Source organism: Macaca nemestrina, chromosome 2, assembly GCF_043159975.1.
Source record: "Macaca nemestrina isolate mMacNem1 chromosome 2, mMacNem.hap1, whole genome shotgun sequence".
Lineage (NCBI taxonomy): Eukaryota > Metazoa > Chordata > Mammalia > Primates > Cercopithecidae > Macaca > Macaca nemestrina.
This window is the reverse complement of record NC_092126.1, coordinates 178,971,756-178,992,530: the sequence shown is the minus strand read 5'-3', so window position 1 is coordinate 178,992,530 and position 20,775 is coordinate 178,971,756. Positions and strand designations below refer to the sequence as shown.

General features: G+C 34.9%; 1 long non-coding RNA gene across 1 annotated transcript in view; it reads right to left on the bottom strand.

Annotated features, from left to right (window-relative positions):
• The window catches only part of LOC105477520 (uncharacterized), a 174,152-nt gene extending 158,647 nt beyond the window's left edge, over positions 1–15,505 (bottom strand). The window contains exon 1 of the long non-coding RNA XR_011620380.1: positions 15,431–15,505. This is a non-coding gene — a long non-coding RNA (uncharacterized lncRNA). The remainder of the gene's footprint in view (positions 1–15,430) is intronic.
• Between the last annotated feature and the right edge of the window lie 5,270 nt (positions 15,506–20,775).

The window sequence follows — 20,775 nt, the reverse complement described above, 5'->3', positions numbered from 1 at the left end:
GTCTAAAACACCAAAAGCAACGGCAGCAAAAGCCAAAATTGACAAATGGGATCTAATTAAACTAAAGAGCTTCTGCACAGCAAAAGAAACTACCATCAGAGTGAACAGGCAACCTACAGAATGGGAGAAAATTTTTGCAATCTACACATCTGACAAAGGGCTAATATCCAGAACCTACAAAGAACTCAAACAAATTTACAAGAAAAAAACAAACAACCCCATCAAAAAGTGGGCAAAGGATATGAACAGACATTTCTCAAAAGAAGACATTCATACAGCCAACAGACACATGAAAAAATGCTCATCATCACTGGCCATCAGAGAAATGCAAATCAAAACCACAATGAGATACCATCTCACACCAGTTAGAATGGCGATCATTAAAAAGTCAGGAAACAACAGGTGCTGGAGAGGATGTGGAGAAATAGGAACACTTTTACACTGTTGGTGGGATTGTAAACTAGTTCAACCATTATGGAAAACAGTATGGCGATTCCTCAAGGATCTAGAACTAGATGTACCATATGACCCAGCCATCCCATTACTGGGTATATACCCAAAGGATTATAAATTATGCTGCTATAAAGACACATGCACTCGTATGTTTATTGCAGCACTATTCACAATAGCAAAGACTTGGAATCAACCCAAATGTCCATCAGTGACAGATTGGATTAAGAAAATGTGGCACATATACACCATGGAATACTATGCAGCCATCAAAAAGGATGAGTTTGTGTCCTTTGTAGGGACATGGATGCAGCTGGAAACCATCATTCTTAGCAAACTATCACAAGAACACAAAACCAAACACCGCATGTTCTCACTCATAGGTGGGAACTGAACAATGAGATCACTTGGACTCAGGAAGGGGAACATCACACACCGGGGCCTATCATGGGGAGGAGGGAGGGGGGAGGGATTGCATTGGGAGTTATACCTGATGTAAATGACGAGTTGATGGGTGCAGCACACCAACATGGCACAAGTATACATATGTAACAAACCTGCACGTTATGCACATGTACCCTACAACTTAAAGTATAATAATAATAAATAAATTTAAAAAATAAAAATAAAAATAAATAAATAAATAAATCAACAAGAACATATTTCAGTGCTATTGTGAACCATTTGATTGAGGGACACTATTTTAATGATATATCTTCAGACTAATTATTTCCTTCAGTTTAATAAAGAATATATGTTGTTCCAGTCAAAATTTACTTATATGCACATTCACGTAATTTCAGAATATTTTAGAAAATTTTTTAAAATGTTGGCCTCATAGTATTAAAATATGATAATTATTACACAAAGTATACACAAAGTTTTCTTTTTATAAAACCTTACCCAAATAAAAGAGATCAAAGTGAGTTTAAAGCTATAGGTGGTAACGAAAACCTAAATGGAACACAATAGATGTATAAGCCTAATTTCAAATGACCAATACGATTTATACACATGTATTATCTACATTTATATAATTGATAGGTAGCCATTTTCAAGTCTTTCAGAGAGATGTTTATGATACATAGTTAACTCATAAAAACGTGTTACAAAAGGCCATTTGCAGATGATCATTCATAAATGGAAATATTTGGAATACATAGAGACGAAGTATAGGAATAGCATTTTGAAGCATTTTTTAAAGTTCGGTTATTGGTTATCTAATTCTATTTCACATCCTTTATCAGCAACAAAACTGGGAGTTTGTGCTAAAATGTTGCAGAGAAAGGATGATAAATTATCATATACTACTGCAAAATAAACTAATTCATGACATTTAAATTCTAGGTAAGCTTGGAATTCTTAGTTATTGCCATGAGGAAAAGTTTTTGCGTGACAAGAACCTGATTTTTTTTTTTAATTTGAATATTTAAGCCTTACAAAGTTCCAAGATAAGCCATATGGTGTACATGAAGAGGTAGTATATGCTATCACATAAATAAGATTTTCCATAAACTCTGGGTTTGGGAAGCAGAAGGGAATGTACTGAGAAGTCCTATACCCCGTACCCTGTACCCATTCCCCAGCCCCACATTTCTGCAGACTTCATCTATTGAAGAAGGGATTATGAAATTGGTACACGAGTTTGAGTATCTGAGCACAAATGAGATGTGTATCTTTCTTCTTTAGGGGAGTCCATGAAATACTAGGATCTAGAACAACCTATCCCCCCAAAATCTTCTCAACAACCATATGATGACCTAGGAGTGACAGATGTAGTGGCATGGAGTGCCTAAAGATTAGTTCAAAAACAGTCTCTTATATTTTCTAAGGTCCCAGAGTGACAGAGACCAAAATCTAACATTTTTACACCCTCAAGAAAGAATGAAAGCCCAAGATAAAAGTGAATACCTGAGGCAGCAAAGCAATAAAAGCTAGAGATTTTGCCTTCTTCAGCTTCTGTACTGAGAACATTATTTTCTCTGGATGTGGTGTGTATATGTGTACATGTGTTATTAGAAATGTAGAAAGGCTACTATAAGACAAATGCTGAAATGTTAAGAGTGGTATTCTCTTGGTGAATAAATAAAGCAATCATGTATGATTTTTATTTTCTGCTTGTTTCTATAACTTAATTTTCATATATTTCCTTTGTAATAAATTTAAATTAATGTAAAAGCTAAATTGCTAGCTACAAAGATCACCTGCTTTGTACTCCTTATTATCATAAATTTCTTTTTTAATAAATACAAATTAACAATTAAAAGTAAGGGGGAAACTGTAATAATGACACCAAGAACTATAAGCCAATAGAAGGAATGGGCTTCTTGGAATAATTTACCAGAGATTGAATAAGGTAATTTTTCTTATCCAGCTGGGAAAAGAAAAATAATGGAGTAACTTTCTATGTGTGAAGACATTCCTTGATTGCAGCCATCAAGGAGCATATGTAAAATTAATCAGGAAAAATATAGAGAGTTCACCCAATGAAGCAACCTGTTAATTTGGAGCAATCTTTTGAAAATTGTCAATAAAAAGAAAGTAACAAATGTGCATAATAATAAAATAACATCAATATTTTAATTATAAAGACCTAAACAAGTTTATAAATTAATGCAGGTTTTAAAAAAAAAAACAGATAAACAAACATTACCTTTAGCCCAACAGTAATAACGTATTATGTTCCTAGATAGTTCATGGCATCCTAAAATTTTCTATGTCAGTAATGGTTAGGCATTACCATCTCCAAATACACATCCATTTACTCTCAATGTAGTTTCACATAGTTTTAAAGGATGTGACATCCTTTAGTCCTAACTTCCCTGGTATCAGATTATGCCTGCCATTATTTCTTTCCCATAGAAAATAAGAAATCATCTTTGCTGTCTAAATGTATCATATTAGGTTATTTCTGATATCTATTATTCTCCTTTAAACTCGATTATGTTTTTTATTATTTCTGAGAGTTCTCTTTTTCTCTGAATACAGAGGTTAATATTTTTCTACATTAAAATGAGCAACATAGACATAGAATAAAGAACATAGAAACATAGAAACAGAGAGTAGAAGGGTGGTTACCGTGGTTCTGGGCCTAAGAGAAATAAAGAGAGATGATCCAATGGTACAAAGCTGCATTTATAAGATGAATAAGTTTTGGAGAGCTCATATACAGCATGATCATAAATAGTAATAATGTATTATATACTTGAAATTTGCTGATAGAGTAGATCTTAAGTATTATTACCACACACACACAAAAGGTAACTATGTGAGGTGATAAATATGCTAAGAAGTTTGGTTGTACCAATTATTTCAGGGTTAACATATATCACAACATCACATTGTAAGTCATAAATACATACAATTTTTATATTTCTGCTATACTTCCATCAAACTGAGAAAATACATGTAAATAAAATCAAGCAAATAATTCATCAGGTAAAATAAAAGAGGGGAAGTTGAAGGAAATACTTTGCATAAATATCAGTGAATAAAATCACAATTTGGGATGAAATATTTTTATTAATGGGAAACATCAGAAGATTATAGGGAACACATGGTTTATATAAGGCCACCTTGAACAAAAATAAAGTGTTACAAAATGAGAACTTGGCCAGGCTTGGTAGTTCACACCTGTAATCCCAGCACTTTGGGAGTCTAGGAGTTTGAGACCAGCCTGAGTGACATCATGAGACTCTGTCTTTACAAAAAAAAAAAAATAAGAAATTAGCCAAACATGATGGTACCTGCCTGTAGTCCCAGCTATTCAGGAGACAGGAGGATTAATTAAGCCTAAGAGCTTGAGGCTGTAGCAAGATGTGATTAGGCTACTGCACTCCAGCCTGGGCGACAAAGTGAGACCCTGTCTCAGAAAAAAAAAAAAAAAAATGAGTGGGAACCCTTTTATTTCAAGTCACTGATTACATAGTGCCTCTCTATGTAGGGAAGATAAACATTCCAGTGTTCATAGACCACGTGGTGGAAAGAGTTCAAATGAACTTGTGAAGATAAACCTGGAGAGACTAAGCAGAGCAAATAGAAAAACTATGGAATTGAAGGCTTTGTCCTTGGTCTTTGTGAAGATAATTTTACTTTCTCTGTCTCCCTCTGATGCAATATAAGTCATAAAATGTTTGTGACCTTAAGGATCTTCTTTAGGTTTAATCCATGGCAATAAGCATAACATAAATAGAAATATACAGACTACGCCTACTACATGTTCTCCATTCTGAAGTGCATAAACCAAGTGTGCTGAAACAGTGAATAGAACCCTTTCAGATCCATAAGTTGTAATCATTATTAATTAATTCTCTTTCATTTTTATCATGCCATTCTGTACTTGATCTTTGTAGAAAAGACACAGAAAACTGGTCTTACAATCCACAAATCTCATGAGAACTTCTGTTTTGTGAGGCTCTGGGATCCAGTTTTTCTCACTTGACAGCATTGCTGTAGATAAGCTTTAATTAAATCTTCCGACATTTTACTTGGCTGAACTGAACTTAACCCAGTCAACAGATTTCTATATGTTACTTGAAGTTTATTTATCTAATAGATGGATTTTAAGTAGACAGTATATGTAAAAAGCATAAATTAATAAGTTGGCCAGAATTACTTATCTCAAGGTACAATGTGCACCATATGACTGCTTTGCTCCAAGCTAATATGTTATAATTGAATCATCTCCATATCTAATAAAACAGGAAGTCAAAAGGAATAGTCACGTATAATTTAACAAGCGTTAGGTTTGTGTAGAAATATTTTATGGCAGACTGAGGGGAACAATACTGACAGTGTATATCACTGTAATGATAAATCATACTGGTTTTGTTCAAGAATGATGATTGAAGCTCAACCTGCAAATCTAAGGCAAATCAATGTAGTGATTTTAATTTCATTCCTTTAAAGCACTTATTCATATTTGAAAATTCCCCTCCCCAATGAAAATCATTACCTGCATTCGAGCTACTTATGTAGTTTGAATATATAAAAATATATACAATAAAAAGTCAATGCTAGGCACACAATGAAATCCCTTGGAATATTAAGGTCATTCATTAGGCGTCATAGAGAAAATTGTAATGTGATTTTGTATATCCATTCATAGTGAATAAATGGCTAATTTCACTATATTCACCATATGCACAACATTGGTAGATATAAATTTTATTTCACAAGCTATGGCTATTAACCTTCAGGATTTTAGAAATCAAGTCACTAAATCACTCAGGGCACATTTATACACACATTTGACATGAGAAACTAAATAGAATCAATATTCAGGCAACTGATTGCAATCATGGAAGAGGCTCTATATTTACGGTGAAATCTGCTCTATTTTATTATACTAAACCCAGTAAAGCAGAATGGTGCAGGGCCATAACTAGCCTACTTGAATTATTTTCTCTTATTTGTCAATTTCATGAGCAAAACACCATGCACGTGGTAATTAAGGCACATGTCTTAAAATAAATAAAATTTAACTCCTAACATTCTACACAAACCTGCTTTACCCATGACCTTTCTCCTTCATGTTGATGATTATTCCATCCTTCCAGTTGCTCAAATCAAGTAACCTAAAAGTCATTCCTGACACACCTCTATTTTTTACGTCTTCCATCTAATTTATCAGGCAATCCTCTTGTCTCTAATTCCAAAATATACACAAAATCAAGTGGCTTCTAAGTATTCCCATTTTTAACTCCACTTTCACCTGCATGCTACAGTAGCTTCCTAGCAGGTCTCCCTGTGTACCCCCTTCAACCTACTCTCCACATGGCAGTGAGCCTTTAAAAATCTATAGTTCTTCTTTTTTTTTTTTTTTTTTTTTTTTTTTTGAGATGGAGTTTTGCTCTGTTGCTCAGGATGGAGTGTAATGGCATGATCTCGGCTCACTGTAACCTCTGCCTTCCAGGTTCAAGCGATTCTCCTGTCTCAGCATCCCAAGTAGCTGGGATTACAAGCACACTCCACCAAGCCCAGTTAATTTTTTTGTATTTTTAGTAGAGACAGGGTTTCACTCTCTTGCCCAGGCTAGTCTCAAACTCCTGAGCTCAGACAATCCACCCGCCTCCGCCTCCCAAAGTGCTAGGATTACAGGCGTGAGTTACCTCGCCTGGCCTATAGTTCCTCTCTTAAAAACTTTCCAATAGTTTTTGGTTTCATTAGACTGAAAGCAAAAAGTTTTTAAAATAAATTGTAAGGCTCCACATGAACTTTGTTTCCAATTCTGAACCTCATTTTCTACCAGAGGCTTGTGATATCAGCTCTCTTGTACTCCCTCTGATATACTTACCTCACGTGGCCAGTGTCATCTAGTCAAAACATGAATCAGATGATGTTTCTCTCCTACTTCAAAGTCCTTAAAGCCTTCCACTTTCTGTAAAAATAAAATCTGAGCTTTTGTATAGCATATAGGTTTTATACTCCCTTATCCATTCTGACTTCAGCCCTGGTCATACCGGCTATATTTTTTCTCAAACTTGCTAAGCTGACTCCTCCCTCAGAGTTGGAGTTGGTGTAGCCCATTTCATTTGTATGAAATATACTTCCTCAGATAACTACAGGCCTACTGTTTTCTCCTTTGGATCTTAGCTGAGATCATTTATGTATGCTATCTCAGAAAATAGTTACTGACCACATATTATGTATCATTTTTTCTCTTATATAACTTACTCTTTTCTTATATCGCTTATATAACTTCTTCGCTTATATAACTTACTTTTTCTCTTATATAACTTACTCTTTTTCACAGCACTTATTGTATTTTTATTTCTTTAATTTTTAAAATTTATTTTAACTCTATCTTCAATGCTAGCTCCAAGAGAATAGGGTCTGCATTTTTTTCTTGTTCACTACAGTGTCTCCAATAACTAGAACAGCACCTAGTATATAGTAGGTGCTCAATAAACATTACTGGCATCACTAGAAACTCCAAACAATTTTTAAATTCCATAGTTGCTTGATTTTAAGCATATTTCATTTTCAAGCAGTAAAACATTAAACCAGGAACAACTCATCACAAATTGTTTCTGATTATGAACATTCATAGGAAGTATTTCGACCTTTTAGTGAGACAGGAATTTATGTTAAGACTGATTTATAACTACAGAGCTAATACTTCTTTTAATTCTCATTTATTTTAGGTTTAGAGTAACTGATCTTCAGGAATACTGGATCAGAGTCCATAAGCATACTCCCTATAGTGAATGTTTTATTTCTGATAGCCTGGGGAAGAGTGTTTTATAATTAATAATTATTTTGTCTTTCCAATTATACTATATGTTGTAATTGAAAATATAGTACATAAGAGTATGCTATTCTGCAGAACACTGTTGATCTGGGCCCTCATCCTTACTTGGGTGAAGATTGCTCAATGGCCTTTGTTCCTCACATCACTCTTACATGGCTTCAAGAGCAATGAAAAAAGTACCTTACGATAGCACTGCTTTTGTTTATTCTTTTAATAAAAGTTATTATTAATAAAATTCCTCTTCAATAACCCTCGCATGTTGCCTCAGAAGATCTTCCTTAAGACAACTGGTGAGTATCAGCTTTTAGAGCAATCTGATAATGTCAGGAAGTCTTCATTTTACATGTAAAAAGATATATACATGCAGTGAGTTAAACATTATTAAGATAGACAGATAGAAAGATAGATAGATACATACATACATACACACATACATAGACAGACAAACAGATAGATATAGAAATTTGGCAAGAGTTAAGGAAAATATACTTAGCACTATTTTTTATTTCTATAACACATTCGTGCTACAATGCTGAAGTTTTGTAGCTATTTACATGACCCCGATACTAGGAATAATGGCATATGGGAGAAGTAGCCCTGAAATAGATATTTGTTATTTTTCACAAAATGTTCACAACCATAAATAGTCAATCACCTTAAATATAATCTTTTGATTATATTATTTGTTAATAACATCAACAAAGACTGTATAATTAAGGCATTAAGTTTATATAATTGAGTAAAATTCACGACATGTCATTTCATTACTAATTTCACGAAGTTCACAGTCTGTTAACTCAGGCTTAGTATTTTTAAAGAGTAGTAGCGGTATTTCTCAGTATAATCAGTATTATCATCATTATCATCTTTTTAATTAAAGAGCCCATTCTTCCAATTGCCATGCATTTATGCGCTATAGAAAATGTAGCAGTATAACATTGTCTTATTAATTTAAAACTAGTAACTTTTTGTTTGGGATTCATTTGTACAGGAATAAGTTTGGAGTAATGTTTTCTAAAAAGGAATATGATTGAGATTTGGTTTTCAGATCAGTTCCTCAAGGTCAGAGTAAAGAAGTTTTGTCACTGAGAAGTACTCTGCTTTATTTCTTCGCAGGTTTCTTTCATAGGATGCTAAAATTACACATTGTTCCACATGCAGAATATGTGTACAAAAATGTTCAGAGCCCCCAAACCTTAAAATGCAACGGAAATACATTGAAACGGTAGTAAACAGTTAAAAATGAATAAATATGTATTTATCTAGAAAGTCATTTACTATACATTTTTAGACAAAATAGTTTTTAAAATTACAAAATTACTTGTGAAATATGAGTCAATTTGTATTTTGAAAATAATATGTGTAAGTATATAAGTAAACAGCATGTTAATAATGATTACTCCTGAGTGATGTAATTGCAACTTTTAGATATAGGTATAGATATTTGAGTACATGATAATTTTATTCAGTGGATATATATGTGTGGATATAATTTTAAAAACTATTTAAAAAAAGAACACAACAAAGATGCAGAGAGTTAATTTATGTCATCTACATTTTACGCCGTGCTACTAACCAACAGACTGTGTTGGCTGTAATGCTGAAAGATTTTTAAAATTCGATAACTTCCTTCCATCAGTGACCAGAATCAAAAAGGGACTTTAGCCTAATATCCTGATCAAAAGGTGACACCACTAGAAGTGCAGTGCTCACTCCCCCTGCTTCTAGAATAGTCCTGCTGTATCAGCACAACAGCAACACAGAGGAATGAAAGCAGAAGAGACGGGCCTCGCCTGTCTGTGATATTCCACATAACCCTTACCCCTGTAAAATTGCTTTTATCATTGAACCTTAACTGCGTTGCAAACTGAAAACATAGTGAAATCATTACATATACAAAAGGAGTTCCCCTTTTTGTCCTGTTATTATAGGAGCTCCGATTTTTTGTCTTGTTCTTGTAAAAACAGATGATTGACCTGAAGCATAGAGAAAGAACATTTGCATGATTTTGCATCATTTAGTTTGCATGTGGTTGTTTTCATTGCTTCAACTTTAACATTTGTGTTTTCAGTGAAGAAATGTTTAATTCCTAAGAAAACTATTAATAGACTCTCCACATTAAATCATTTTATAATTGTGCTGGTAAAGGTTGAACTTGGAGCAGATGGTTTATAAATGTGTCTTGAAATGACCCTTAGTGGAGTATGTATCAGCACTGAAATTCTTAGACTTTCTGGAACCAGCTTCAGTTCCTGGCAAGATGGACATAGCTCCTTAATTTTCTGAGAGATTAGATACATTCCTCGTAGTCCAGTTTATTTGGGTCTTTTGGAAAGAAAAAAAAAAAATCCTATTTCCAAAGTTCTGAATTAATCACCTAATTAATGATGAATTTCTCACAGGAGTTTTTTCTTAAGAATGATCATTTTTAAAATCCTAAAGCTTCTCAGAACTGGACATTTTTTAAAATGTGAAATATTTTAAATGTATGGAAAAGAATATAACACACTCTTATGCACCAAACACTATCAATTAGCAGATGTTAATATTTTACTATATTGGCCTCAGTTTTTTTTTTTTAATTTATTTAAAGACAAAATATTTGAGATACAGTTTAAATCTCATATCGGTTTTGACCTTACTAAATCCATTGTATATTATTTCCAAAATTGTTTTAAACTTTCATCACACATTCATATTCATAAACAGTATGAGCAAAGATGGAGTTTTTTCTTTCATTGTTTATATTCAAAAAATTGTTTTCTATGGTTTTAACTGTATCTAAATACAGTCAACATTACACAAACCCTTTGGACACATCATGATTTTTTTTTAGCTCAACAGCATGCTTTGGCAATGTATCTATGCTGTTACTTGTACCTCTACTCAATTTAGGTTCTTTAATATATTCCTTTGTATGTCTTAACTTTTTGTTTATCACAGTTGGTATAGCTATTGAATAGAAGATTCATTTTATTTCATTATTTCAGCCTTTCATTCATTCATCAACTCAGTCTTTTTTTTTGAATTATTTCTCTTCATCACATTACCCTAACTCACCCTATCTACTTATAATGGAAATCATACTAGACATATGCTAAATCTCACTTTATTCCCCATATCTCTTACCAACTCTTTTTATTGTTATCTCCTTGTGCTGTGTTCATGGTAATTGTATCCACAGCTCCATCTATTTAGCTCTTAAATTCATCTTTGTGTTTTTATTACATATTGAACTTAAGCAAAGAGAAAGAATATTTATAGTGTTATCATAGTGAACTTGTATATATATGTATATGTATATTACACACATATCTATGTATGTACTACTATAATAATATGCTGGTATTATGTATAAGATATATACATATATACACACATACACATACACATAAATATATAATATACCAGTATATTAATATACATGTAAATATGCATATATCTGTACATATATGCATCTAATAAGATGCATTAATGTGCTACATTTTTATAAAAATATGCTTTTTATATTGGTTTTCAGGGTTTTTAAAATTTTTGTGGATACATAGTAGATGTATATATTAGTACGTGTATAAAATTTTTGTGGGTACATAGTAGGTGTATATGTTTATACATGGGGTACATGAAATATTTTGATACAGGCATCCAATGCATTGTAATCACATCAGGGAAAATAAAGTATCCATCACCTCCAGCATTTATCCTTTCTTTGTGTTACAAACTATCCAATTACACTATTTTTATTTTAAAATATACAGTAAATTATTGGTGACTGTAGTAACTGTGTTGTGCTATCAAGTACTAGATCTTATTCATTCTATCTGACTGTAATTTTGTACCCATTAATCATTCCTACCTCCCCCCATTCCCACTACCTTTTCCAGCCTCAGATAACCATCATTCTACTCTACTCTTTAGCTCCATGAGTTCAATTGTTTTAATTTTTAGCTTCCACGAGTAAGTGAGAACATGCAGAGTTTGTGTTTCTGTGACTGACTTATTTCATTGAACATAATGTCCTCCAGTTCCATCCATGTCTCAAATGACAGGATCTTACTCTTTGTTATGGCTGAATAGTACTCCATTGTGTATATGTACCACATTTTCTTTACCCTTTCATCTGTTGATGAACACTTAGGTTGATTCCAAATCTTGGCTATTGTGAATAATGCTGCAATACACATAGGAGTGCAGCTATCTCTTCAATATACTGATTTTTTTTTAGGTACATATCTAGCAGTGGGATTGCAGGATTATATAGTAACTCAATTTTTAGTTATCTGAGGAGCCTCCAGATTGTTCTCCACAGTGGCTGTATTAATTTACATTCCCACCAACAGGGTACAAGTGTTCCTTTTTCTCCACATCTTTGACAGCACTTGTTGTTGCCTGTTTTTTAGACAAAAGCCACTTTAACTGCAGTGAGATGATCTCTCACTACAGTTTTGATTTGCATTTCTCTGATGATCGATGACGCTGAACACCTTGTCATATGCCTGTTTGCTGTTTGTGCGTTTTCTTTTGAGAACTTTCTATTCAGATTTCTTGCCCATTTTTTTTCTTTCTTTTTTTTTTTTTTTATTATACTTTAAGTTCTAGGGTACATGTGGATAACGTTCAGGTTTGTTACATATGTATACCTGTGCCTTGTTGGCATGCTGCACCCATCAACTCGTTGGCACCCATCAACTCGTCATTTACATCAGGTATAACTCCCAACGCAATCCCTCCCCGCTCCCCCCTCCCCGTGATAGGCCCCCGTGTGTGATGTTCCCCTTCCCGAGTCCAAGTGATCTCATTGTTCAGTTCCCACCTACGAGTGAGAACATGCGGTGTTTGGTTTTCTGTTCTTGCGATAGTTTGCTAAGAATGATGGTTTCCAGCTGCATCCATGTCCCTACAAAGGACACAAACTCATCCTTTTTGATGGCTGCATAGTATTCCATGGTGTATATGTGCCACATTTTCTTAATCCAGTCTGTCACTGATGGACATTTGGGTTGATTCCAAGTCTTTGCTATTGTGAATAGTGCCGCAATAAACATATTTTTAATCACATTATACATCTGACACTTTTATGCTTTTTTAACAAACATTTTATAGTTTCTGTTACCTTGAAGTATGGCTAGTACTTGTTTTATTCTTTGCTTCTTCAACATGCAATTATAATAATGATGATAGTAATCTACTTCTATGGAACACCTACTATATGCTAGGTATCATTCTAAGTGCTTTATACACATTTACACTTGCAATTATTAAAACAACTCAATATAGCCACTTTTATTATCCAACTTTGCAGATAAAGGAACTGAAATTTAGAAGACTGCATGGCTAACAAATACATGTGAAATATACCTTCAAAGCCCTTACTCTTAACCAGTAGGCCGTGGTTCTCCTAATCATGTATATATGCATATTTTATTAATTCAGTTCATTGGTCTTTAGTTGATTCTTGAAGATTGATCTATTAATCAGAGACATTCAGCCAAAATATATACAGATAAAGACTGTATATAAATATTATTTAAATATGTATTTATGTATCAACACAGTTGTATAGAGGAATTGTGTAAGATACATGAAATTATTGTGGTCCACCCATTAGAATTTAAGTTGAGTAAAGCTAGAGGATAAACTATATACTCCAATCAACAAGTTCAATAATACGATATTTCTATTTAATTTGCTTTATCAAAATATACATAGACATAAAATTTTACGCTTGGAAATATAATTCGCTTTACTTTCTTGCTGAAAAATGTCCATTTGTAAATCTTTCTCAATTCTAAGATAAAATATTTGGAATAATCTAATAGAATCAGTTGTCAGCCATAGATAAGTAATTGTTTTTGATTTCAAAGTACTTTCTAATAATGCAGCTTTGGGCAGAATCTTAGTTTTAATTTAATTTACTTACATCATTCATGAAAATTAACCTGTAAAATTATGTCAGTTTCAAAGAGAAAATCATATAACCAAACAATTGTTTGTTAATAAAATACTATTTCTTTCCTAAATTAATGCAGTGAAAGTAGAAAAATAAATAAAACTTATCTTGACCCAAGGAGAAACTGGGAAAATATCCTTGGCTGTCTGAGATGCAAAAATTTATTTTTGAATAAAATCATGGTAAGTGTTCTAAAAACTTTTAGAAACAAAATTAGAATTTTAAAATATTCAGACCTAATTTGTTTTATGAAAAAAGGTATAAATATGACTTGTTTGCTTACATTTTTATTACTAAGGGAATATCCTTTAGGTGAGGCAGGTTCACAGTTTGAAACTTAAATGACTCCAAGGAGGCTTTCCGGTTTGTGGGCAGCGGTAGAAGGCATATGACTTGAAGAATCTCAGAGAAGGATCTGGGAAATGAATGCAAGGTCAGCCCTATGTATATAAGAGTTCAAAGAAAGCCCAGCCTCCTTAATTAGTACCTATCATTTAAGGAACCACCTATATCTGGATATGTGAAATAATTAATCCATTACAGTTAAAGCAATTTTCAGTTAGATATTATGTAACCAACAGTATAAAATGAGACTTGGCAAACGTTTTCTAAGGACTATATCACAAATATTTCAGACTTTGTGGGTCATAAGATCTCTGTCACAACGACTACACCCTGCTGTTGTAAAGCAAAGTCAGCTCTAAACAATGTATCAATGAACGAGCATGGCTTTCAATAAAACTTTTTATTTACAAAAAAGAAGGTGGTCAGTGGCTATGGCCTGGGGACTGTAGTTTGCTGCACCCTGAAATACAGCATGCTAAATTTTATCTATAATTTGAAAATATCACCAAATACCCTAGTTTCCCAAATAAGGAAGCTGAGATGGAGTTTAAATAACTTGTTCACAGTTACAAGCATATCTAAAAATTATGTAGACGTTATCTCTTAGAAGTGAAGCAGTATTACTTGGGTTTTCATGTGATGAAGGATTCATACCCAACATCCTTAGGAATGACAAAAAAGGGAAGGGATTTTCTCATTAAATGTCAACTTTGTCATTATTCTATTAAAAGGACAAAATAGGTACATGAATATATTAAGACTTTGCATATTTCTCTTTCCCAAAGCTGAAATATCTTTATTGCACTTAACAGGAAAGAATATGACAACATTATTCCTTCTTTGGTGTCCAAAGGGGAGGGACAATTTTCACCGACACCATCAACTTTCATTCAAGAGAAGTCAGTAAGTCCAGCTCTGAATTGCTGTTTTGCCACAAGCATTTTATTGCTCTTTCCCCCATTATAAAAATGGCAAAGTGCTCTGAAAATGAAAGTATTTCCTCAGGGACAAATTCATAGAGATTTATTATCTTGCCTCAGAGGGATGGGTTTGAGTCATTTTTATAGCCAAAAGTTACTTTTATTTTCAGCATTGGAAGTATTTCTCTGCAGTCTTGAAATGTGTAAAAAGATCATTCTCCTGAGGACTTCTGCCACAGATACAGCCACCAAGAAACTATCACAGGATATTAGCCAAGTGCTTTGGTAGCATTTACTGACTCTCAGCAGGAAATATGAATATGCTCCCAGGCAGCATCTGAAACTCTTGTGAGACACCAAAAATACATAGTCCTGGGCATTTCACTCCTTACACTTCTTGGACTACCGAGTCCTGGGTCTTATACACTGTATTTGTCAGGGTTCTCTAAAGGGACAGATCTAAGAGGATATATGTATATATGAAGGGGAGTTTATTAGGAAGAATTGACTCACACGATCACACGGTGAAGTCCCAAGATAGGCCATCTGCAAGCTGAGGAGCAAGGAAGTCAGTCTGACTACCAACACTTCAAAAGCAGGGAAGCTGACAGCGCAGCCGTCAGTCTGTGGCCAAAGGTCTAAGAGCACCTGGCAAATCACTGGCGTAAGTCCGAGAGTCCAAAAGCTAAAGAACTTGCAGTCTGATGTTCTAGGGCAGGAAGCATCCGGCACAGGAGAAAGATGAAGGCCTGAAGTCTCAGCAAGTCAGGTCATTCCACCTTCTTCTGCCTGCTTTATTCTAGCCATGCTGGCAGTTGATTAGATGTGCCCACCCATATTGAGGGTGGGTCTGCCTCTCCCCGTCCACTGACTCAAATGTTAATCTCCTTAGGCAGCACCCTCATAGACACACCTAGGAACAATACTTTGCATCCATCAGTCCAATCAAGTTGATGCTGAATATTAACCACCACACACACCTTACCTCAGTTACACTGAGCTACACTTTTCAGAGATGACTTTTGGATACCTGTATATTTTAAGCAATTCTTTCAATGACTCTCATGCACAGCCAGCATTGAGAACCACTATTAAAAAAGAACAAAGCAATTTACTTGATAACATGTAATTTTAAACAGTCAATATCTAAACAATGGTTATTTATCAGCTTATAAATAATGCTGTGTCTAGAAAATATGCAAAACTATACACCTTCATAACATTCATCAGACTATCAAAGGCAGCATCTGAAGCTGATGGCATAGGTCCTGTCAGGCTTTCGTGAGATCTGCCCTTGGGTCATTCCCTTAGGCTCTATCTAACACAGTGTTGATTTCGCTTTGTTCTGGGAAAACTAATGTCAGAATGGTCTTCGGTTTCCCATGCTGGGTCAGTTAGAGCTACTCTTAAAAAGGGGAAATCTGAGCAGTTCCAGAAAGTACTCCCGCCACAGAAGTATATACCAGCCAACAATAAACAAAATGCCTTGCCAACTGCCTGTCATATCTGCATTATGATTAGAACAATTTTTGAATACTAAAGATAATTGATCTTCAGGGGTTAATCCTTAGCAGGAAAGTATACCTATAATACAACTCTTTTGAGCCAAAGAGATCCCATATAAAAGGTGCCTATCCCTAGGGTGAGACTCACATGGAATATACCAAAGAATGCTTTATGAATTTATCAGGCACACACAAAGTAATAATTTATGTTTAGATTTATCATCTCTCTTTCTTCACGGGGAATATAAGGGTACTATATGAACTGGCAGACTTCCAGTGCTTAGCCAATTGTCTGTATCCATAACTGTGATGACAGCTGTGAAATATCATTCTAACAAATTTGGATACATTTCAAATTCATTCCATTCATGCTGCTGTCACAAAATACTGGAGACTGCATGATATATAAACAACAACATTTATTTACCACAGTTCTGGAGTCTGGGAAGTCCAAATCAAGGCCCAGGCAGATTTGGTGTCTGGTGAGGGCTGCTCTCTGCTTCTAAGATCATGCCTTGGTGCTCCATCTTCCTGAGGTGATGAACGCTGTATCCTTACACTGTAGAAGGGACAGAAAGGCAAAAAAAAAAAAAAAGAAAAAAAAAAAAAAAACTAACTCACCTGCTTGAGCCCTTTAATAAGGGCTTTAATCTAATCCACAAGGGCTCCACCCAATCACCTTCTAAAAGTCTCACATATATATATCATAAAGTGTACTTAATCATTTCACAAAACCCCTCCTCCTCCAGCATCCCCACCCTCAATAAGTTTCACCACAATCTATCTAATCACTGCAGTCACAATCTTGGGAGTGACCCACATCTGTTCCCTCTTCTCATCTTCAATAATCTAATCATATCTGAGCCATCTTCTACAGCCTCCTTTAACATTGTCTTGCTATAGTTCAAAGTATCATCTTTTCTGGTTGGTAGTGTCAGTATCCTCTTAAATGAGCTCCTTGTTTCTATCCTTGCTTGTCTCCTGTCTGTACTCAGCAACTGGAGTATGAATCAGTTGTTCTAATCACTGCTTACAAGCTTTCAGTGGACCCCCATTCTCAAAATATTTGCATATTTAAAAAAACCGGTATTGCTTGGTTCTGGCCTTCCTCTAAAGTTGTATGGCTTGCCATTCTCCTGGAGCTACCTAGGCTGCCGTTATCTTCTTTTATGACCTCCTCCATTTACTCCCCTAGCTGTCCTTTTTGTCTGGCACACTCTTCCTTCCATGATTCTCTTGTAATGCTCTTTATTCTTTTAAAATTTTGAATTTCAATGCTACTTTCTTCAGGGAAGTGCTCCCTGTATTCCCAGAGAAGCTGAGATGCTTATTTTCCTCCTGGAGAATTTTTTACTTCCGTTTTTGTTATGCTACATGTGTAATAACTGGTACACATTACACATGTTATAATAGTAGGAACTTGTGAGTGTAGGGAGCTTGTTTGTCGTGGTCTTTGCATTGTCTCTAAGACCTACTTTTATCCTTAGCCCTAATTCATATTTTTGACTGGACAAATGAGAGAGTACATGATGCTCACATATGTACTGCTTCATGTTCACCAGAAAATTATTTGTGTTTTTTGGTTCATAATTGTTAGGAAGAAAGAATGAAGCGTGTATTCTGCATATCTGTGGATTTATGATCATATTGACCCATATTGGACATCATTGTCAGTAACAGTTTTCAGTTAACACCTTACAATGCATTATTCATATATTTGGAGAATAAGGTGAAGGGGAAACTGAGAAGAATTTAAAGGGAAGATGGGGGAAGATAATAGACAACTTGTTCTTTGTCTTTGAATTTGTCACTGAATGCCAGTTAGTTTACTCATATTTCCCAGTGCATGTTTCAGAATATATAGTAGTTCTCACTTATTTGGGAGGAACACATTCCAAAACCCCTAGCTGATGCTTGAAACTGCAGATATTACTGAACCCTGTATATCTTATATTTTTCCTATACATATAAACCTATCATAAAGTTTAATTTATAAGTTAGGCAGAGTAAAAGTTTAACAATCACTAATAATAAAATTGAAAATTAAGGAAAATAAGGGTTACTTGAACACAGATGCTGTGATGTTGTGGTAGTGGATTTGATAACTGAGATGGCTCCTAAGTGACTAATAGGCAAGTAGTGTAGATAGCCTGGATACACTGGACAAAGGAATAATTTTGAGCAGGATGAACAGGATGGCACAAGATTTTATCATGCTACTCAGACTTGTGTGCAACTTATAACCTAGAATATTTTTATTTCTAGAAATCTATGTAATATTTTTGGACCACAGGTAACCTCAGGTAACTGAAACCATGAAAAGTGAGACCACAAATAAGGAGGGACAGGTGTACACACTCTGTGTGTGTGTGTGTACATGTGTGCATGTGTGAACACTTCATCAGACACAAAACTATGGTCAAATCAATTACTAGCTGTCTAACTGTGATCAAATGACATACATTTTCTAAACCTGTTCAACACTACCATACCATAAAAAAAAAAAAAAAAGAGAAATAAGCAAGAAGAAAAAGGCAACAGGTACCAAGTAAGTTCAAAACCCAACAGAGAAAGCAATATTAAATCTCAATGCTTGAGAATAATCTTCATCCCCATGTCTAATCTTCCAGACAGACTGAGGCATGGGTTGGAAACCTAAGGCTCCTAGTGGACCTGCTCTCATGGATTTGTTGGATACAGCCACTCCACATATATCAGGAATTGGAGTCAGGTGCCCGCAGCTCACCCAGGCTGGCATGGTACATTGGGAGCCTTACAGGTCGGGGTTCTTAAGGACAACCTTGACACCATGGTTCCACTAAGCATTGCCATAGTTGAGGCTCTCTTCAGTGGCCCCAACCAGGGCTCTGCTAGACATTGTCCTAGAGGGGACACTATGAGGTTGACCCACTTTTGTGATAAATCTCTGCCTGGGCCTTGAGACTCACTGAGCAACTTTCAAAATCCTGGTGGAGAAGTCATGCCTCCACAACTCATGTACTCTGCACACATGCAGAGTTGGCACCTTGTGGATGCCAACAAGACTTACTGCTTGTACCCTCTGAAATTGAGGCCTGCGTAACACTTGGGCATTCTTGAGCCACAGCTGGCGTGGTCAGGGAGAGCTACATTGAAATGTGGGGAACTGAGACTTGAGGTAGCCATGGGAAGTGATCCCCAGGTTCCCATGGGTACCCTGGAACCCTCCAATTTCCAATAAAATAGTTCTCATTTCTGTCTAAGACCTCACCAGAATGGCTTTTACTCTTCATGTTTCCACCAACTTTCTGTTAATGACTACATCTATAATCTCTAGGACCAATGCTTTCTCTGCAGCTCTCTTTTAAGCCCTCACCAGAGTTTTCTTTAATGCTTCATACATGGCAACACAGACTTTTTCTGTGGCTTTTTCTGAAGGTGTTTTTTTTAGCATTCACTTCAAAACTGTTCCAGCCTCTACGCATTACCCAGTTGTAAAGATGCTTGTACATTTTCAGGTATCTGTTACAGCAGTACACTCACTTCTCAGTACCAATTTCTGTTGTCGTCTGTGCTGCTTTCACAAAATATCAAAGGATGGGCAATTTATAAATAATAGAAATGTATGTCTCACATTTCTGAAGGCTGGGAAGCTCAACATCAGGGTGCTATTATGTTTCATGTCTGGTGAAGGCTGCTGTCTCTGCTTCCAAGATGGGGGAAGCCCTCAGGATGTAACTACTTCCTCCAAAGGCCATCCCTCTTAACATTGTTGCATTGGGAATTGGGTTTCAATAGGAATTTTAGAGTGAAAAATATCATTTAACCATAGCATAGGCAATATGACTGGAAGTTTCAGAATATTTCACATGAATCAAAGAATAGTGAATATTTTTAACTCTACTAAATTTTTATGGTTTCCACCTACATTGATCCATGATGCCCATTGATTTGTTCTCAGTCCCTTTACCTACTTTATGGAGAATAGATACAAAACAAATGCCTTCAATAGATATAGAACACATTTTACCAAAAAAAACTTTTTTTTTAAAGCTGATAAAAAATGCATTGTGTGTTATGTTTGATTTAACTGAATTATCTTCATATCCAAACTGTTTGGTCTTACCAAATTAATTTTGAATTTCTGCTTTATCAATTTCTAGACTATTCAGAAGCATAAATTCAAATGTCAAATCTAAAGCAAAATTAGTGCGGTTATAACAAAACACACTCATTTAGATCTAAAATGTGATTCTTACTCTTACGAACACTTTCAGAGCAATATTTTAGAGAGAACTTATAAAGAAGCCTTTTTCCTCTACATTCACTTCTAAAACTTTGAGTAAAAGACCCACAGCTTTTTTTTAATTTTTA